This window comes from Diceros bicornis, chromosome 13, assembly GCF_020826845.1.
Source record: "Diceros bicornis minor isolate mBicDic1 chromosome 13, mDicBic1.mat.cur, whole genome shotgun sequence".
Classification (NCBI taxonomy): Eukaryota; Metazoa; Chordata; class Mammalia; order Perissodactyla; family Rhinocerotidae; genus Diceros; species Diceros bicornis.
In genome coordinates, this window is record NC_080752.1 from 49536849 (window position 1) to 49542298 (window position 5450).

Sequence of the window (5450 nt, forward strand, 5' to 3'; positions counted from 1 at the left end):
ACTTTATGAAGCTTCCCTTCTGGTGAGGGGAGACTGACAATAAACAGAATGAATAAGTACATTACATAGGTTATTAGGTGATACACGCTTTGGATAGAAACAAAGCAGGGGAGAAGAGTCAGTAGTGCCATATAGCCCAGCCCTCCCACTCTTAGGTGTTTCTCCAAGAAAACTGAAAGCATATGTTGTCATGAAGACTTTTACATGAATATTTAGAGCAGCTTTATTTGTGATAGCCCCAAATTGGAAACAAGTCGAATGCCCATCAATATGTGAATGGATAAAAAAATGATGGTATATCCATACAAAGAAACACCCCAACAACAAAAAGGAATAACTATTAATGCACATAACAAAGTGGATGAATCTCAAAATAATTTATGCTGAGTGAAAGAAGCCAGACCAAAAAAAAAGAGTGTATGCTGTATGCTTCCATTTATATAAAATTCTGGAAAATGCATACTAATCTATAGTAATGAGAAAGCAGATCAGTGGTTGCCTGCAGATTGGTAGGGGGAAAGGAGGGTTATGGAGGAGCAGGAGTCAGGAATTACTAAGGGGCACAAGGAGATTTTGGGGGGTGATAGCCATGTTTATTATCTTGATTGTGCTGATGACTTCACGGCGTATACATGTCAAATCTTATCAAATTTATACTTTAAATATGTGCAGCTTATTGTAATCAATTATACCTCAATAAAGCTGTTTTTTAAAAACAAAATTCATCATGTTTTTCAGTGTAAAATGGAGATTTGTGTGAATATTTGTAACTTTTCCCAACTTGTTCTGTCCTCTGGTAAAACAAATCTCTTGGATTCAGCTTCTCCAGCTCAGAGGACTGGTACCAGATTTGCCTTTCTGCTGTACACAACTAGAAAGCCACACCAAGTATATTAAACAACTGTTGTTCATACGTTGTGTATTAGATTGCTAGGGCTGCCATAACAAAATAAATACCACAGACTAGATGGCTAAAACAACAGAAACTTATTTTCTCGTAGTTCTGGAGACCGGAAGTTCAAGATCAAGGTGTCAGCCAGTTTGATTTCTTCTGAGGCCTCTCTCCTTGGCTTGCAGCTGGTGACTTTTTGCTGTTTTATCACATGGCCTTTGCACATGGCCTTGGTCTCTCTTCCTCTTCTTATAAGGACATCAGTCATATAGGTTTAGATCACCAACCTTATGACCTCATTTTAACCTTAATTACCTCTTTAAGGGCCCTATCTCCAAATACAGTCACATTCTGATATGTACTGGGAGTTAAGACTTCAATATAAGATTTTGGGGGGGGATACAATTCAGTCCATAACACATTGAAATAGGCTATGCAGGACTGTGATCCATGAAGGAAGGGTAACAAAAGATGTGAGCCCTGTAATTGCTATAGCTACCTGCCTGGAGGCAGTTTCCAATTCACAGCATAGGGAGGAGGACCCAAGCAGAGCATGATGGTCTTGCTGCATTGAGGAGACAGAGATGGGAGTTTGATGGGGCTGAAGCAGCTGGAATTTGTGGAACAGAATACTAGAAAGGAGGGAGCTAAACAGAGAAAGAAATCTGCATAAAGTTCCTTTTGAATCCTTGGCAGAACACTAAGCTGTGCGTGTATAGAATGAGACTCCACAAGGTCAGACAAATAATTACTGAAGAAAGAACAACAACTAGGGAGCTACAGGATGAACAGTTCCTAGAGCTAACCCAGGCCTGGAAGACCTTCCTATTTCTGACTATGCAGAATAGAGGAGCCTTGTCAAACACCTGGGGCATTCAGTAGAGACAATAGAATTAGCTCTAGAGAAAAGGCCACTCTAGACTTGCTCTAGCAAATCTAACTGCCAGCCAAAACTAAGCTAAATATTCTTAAAAGGAAAACACTCAACAACATGAAATAACAATGTCCAGGGGCCGGCCCCGTGGCTTAGCAGTTAAGTGCATGCGCTCCACTACTGGCGGCCTGGGTTCAGATCCTGGGCACCCACCTACGCACCGCTTGTCCGGCCATACTGAGGCAGCGCCCTACATACAGCAACTAGCAGGATGTGCAACTACGACATACAACTATCTACTGGGGCTTTGGGGAGAAAAAGGGAAAAAAAAGCAGGAGGATTGGCAACAGATGTTAGCTCAGGGCCGGTCTTCCTCGGCAAAAAGAGGAGGGTTGGCATGGATGTTAGCTCAGGGCTGATCTTCCTCACAAATAAAATAAAATTAAATTAAAAAAAAAAAAAACCAATGTCCAGCATCCAATCAAAAATTACTAGACATGACAAGAAGTAGGAAGATATGACCTACAGCAGGAGAAAAATCAGTTAATAGAAAAAAAAAGAATAGAATGACAGAGATGATGGAACTAGCAGACAATAATGTTAAAAACAGCATTATACCAGGGCCAGCCTGGTGGCTTAGTTAAGTTCGTGCGCTCAGCTTTGGCAGCCCAGTTTGCAGGTTCAGATCCCGGGTGCAGACCTATGCACCACTCATCAAGCCATACTGTGGTGGTGTCCCGCATACAAAATAGAGGAAGATGGGCATAGATGTTAGCTCAGGGCTAATCTTCCTCACCAAAAAGAGGAAGATTGGTAACTGATGTTAGATCAGGGCCAGTCTTCCTCACCAAAAAAAAAAAAAAAAAAAAACCAGCATTATACCTTCACACATGTATATAAAGGAAAACATGAACATAATGATGAGAAAACATTAAAATAGAACTTCTAGAAACTTTCTAGAGTTCTATAAAAATACAATATCTTTTAGAAGATACTGTGTTTTCTTCTAGAAAAATATAATATCTGAAATGAAAAATTCACTTACTGGGGATACAGAAGATTAGACATTACAGAAGTAAAGATTAATGAATTTGAAGACATAGCAAATCATACTGCTATGTCTTCAATTTCACTGAAGCCCTAAGAAAAACAAAACTAATGAAAAAATGAACAGTCTCAGTGATCTCTGGGATAATGTCAAGCAATACAACTTACATGTGATAGGAGTGTAAGAAAAGGAAGAGGGAAGGAAAAATATTTCAAGAAGTAGTGGCCAATTTTTAAAAATTTGATGGAACTATAAACCTAAAGATCCAAGAATTTCAACAAATCCAAAGCAGAATAACTCAAAGCAAACCATCCCAAGCCACATCATAACCAAGATGCTGAAAACCAGAGATAAAGAGAAAAGCTTAAAAGCAGCTAGAGAGAAAAGACACATTATAACAGAAGAACAAAGAAAAAGATGGCCACTAATTTTTCATCAAAAATAATGCAAGCAACTCTTTTCCAGTTATTTCAGTGCGAGGCACCAAGAGCGGCAAAGTCTCCCGCGATGCCCTCTGCAAGGTGGAGAGGGAAGTCCGGCACGAGAACCTGCCCAGCGATGGAGGTTTTGGAAGCGGTGGAGCTGCAGGTCAGCTTGAAGAACTATGACCCTCAGAAGGACAAACGCTTCTCTGGCACTGTCAGGCTTAAGTTCACTCCCTGCCCCAAATTCTCCGTGTGTGTCCTGGGGGACCAGCAGCACTGTGACCAGGCCAAGGCTATGGATATCCACCACATGGGCTGCGAGGCGCGGAGGAAACTCAACAAGAATAAATAAGAAGCTGGCCAACAAGCATGACCCCTTTTTGGCTTCAGAGTCTCTGGTCAAGCAGATCCCATGAATCCTGGGCCCAGGCCTGAATAAGGCTGACAAGTTCCCTTCCTTGCTGACCCACAATGAGAATATGGTGGCCAGAGTTGATGAAGGGAAGTCCATATGAAGAAGGTGCTGTGTCTGGCAGTGGCTGTTGGCTACCAAAGATGACAGATGATGAGCTTGTGTACAACATCCACTTAGCTGTCAGTTTCCCGGTGTCATGGTTCAAGAACTGGCAGAAGGTCCAGGCTTTATACATCAAGAGCACCATGGGCAAGCCCCAGCGCCTGTACTAAGGCACAGCTTAATAAACCCTAGTGCCACCACTCAAAAAACAAAAACAAAAAAATAATAATGCAAGCAAGAACACAATGAAATGAGATCTTTAAAGTGCCGAAAGAAAACCCATCAACCTAGAAAATATATATATAATATAGCCAGTTAATATATCCTTAAGAATAAAGGCAAAATAAAAGATATTTTCAGACAAACAGAACCTGAGAGAATTCATCACCAGCAGACCTGCATGACAAGAAATGTTAAAAAATGTTCTTCAGACTGAAGTTAAATGATATCAAAAGGAAATTCAGATCCATACAGATGAAGAGTGATTATATATACATATATATGTATATATGTGTGTATGTATATATATACATATTTATGACATTTCCCCTAATATTCAAATGTATTTAAAATATATTTGAGTGTTTAAGCAAAAATAATTTATTTCTAGGGGTTACAACACAAGTAGAAATAAAATCTGACAATAACACAAAGGATGGGAAAAAGATGTTTTAAGGTTCTTACCTTATATATGAAGTGGTGTATATTTAAAGGTAAAGGGTGATAAATTAAAGATGTATATTGTAGCCCTAGAACAACCACTAAGATAATTAAACTGAGAGGAATAACTAATAAGTCAGCTGAGAAGACAAAATGGAATGCTAAAAATATGCAATTTATCCAAAAGATAGCAGGAAAAGGGAACAAAAAACAGAACAAAGAGAAAACAATTAAGACAGGAGACTTAAATCTAACCATATTGATAATTACATTAAATATATGGTCTAAAGTGTGCTCCAATTGAAAAATAGAGATTGTCAGACTGGATGAAAAAGCAAGATTCAACTCTATGCTGTCTATAAGAAATGAACTTTATTTACATGTGGTCAGAGGAGAAGCCCAATCTCATAGAGGATGGCAAGGAGTAACAAGACTCCCAGGAAGATGACTAAACAAGCAAGCTGGTTATCTTCCCCAATTCCATATGTGCTAAAAATGAAACTCAATGAATCAGAACAAGACAGGTTCTTTTTACTGACAGCACAGCAAACAGAGTCATCAGCATGGTAACACCAGATGCCCTGCTCCTCCCTTTGGTTTCAGAGGAATAGAAAAATCCTCCTACCCAAGCTTGAGCCATCTACTTGCATTCTAGACTCTAATACTTTTCTCTGCCTCCAAAACTTTTTTTTTATAGATTATCTTCTCTTCTGCCCTGGAGCCTCTGACTTATTTCACTGTATCCTCTGTCTCTTTCATGAACTCTTCTTACACTCACCCCTAAATCCTAGTGTTCTCAGAAGTGCATCCTCAACTTCTCTTCTCACCTTATATATGCTCCCTGGACAATCTTATTTACATCCGTGACTTCAACTATGACGTATATGCTGATAATACCCAAATATATATTGCAAGCCCAGTAGTCTTCCCTGAGGTTCATGTCAACATATGTTTTGGAATCTGTGGTGTGCCACCAGATATCCTTTTCAGAACTGAGGCACTTGCTCCCCCAGCTGTCATGCAGGCTCACAACT

At 39.7% G+C, this 5450-nt stretch overlaps 1 pseudogene; it reads left to right on the forward strand.

The window, feature by feature from the left end:
• Window positions 1-3229: 3229 nt before the first annotated feature.
• On the forward strand, window positions 3230-3926 carry LOC131412487 (large ribosomal subunit protein uL1-like; annotated as a pseudogene).
• Window positions 3927-5450: the final 1524 nt, after the last annotated feature.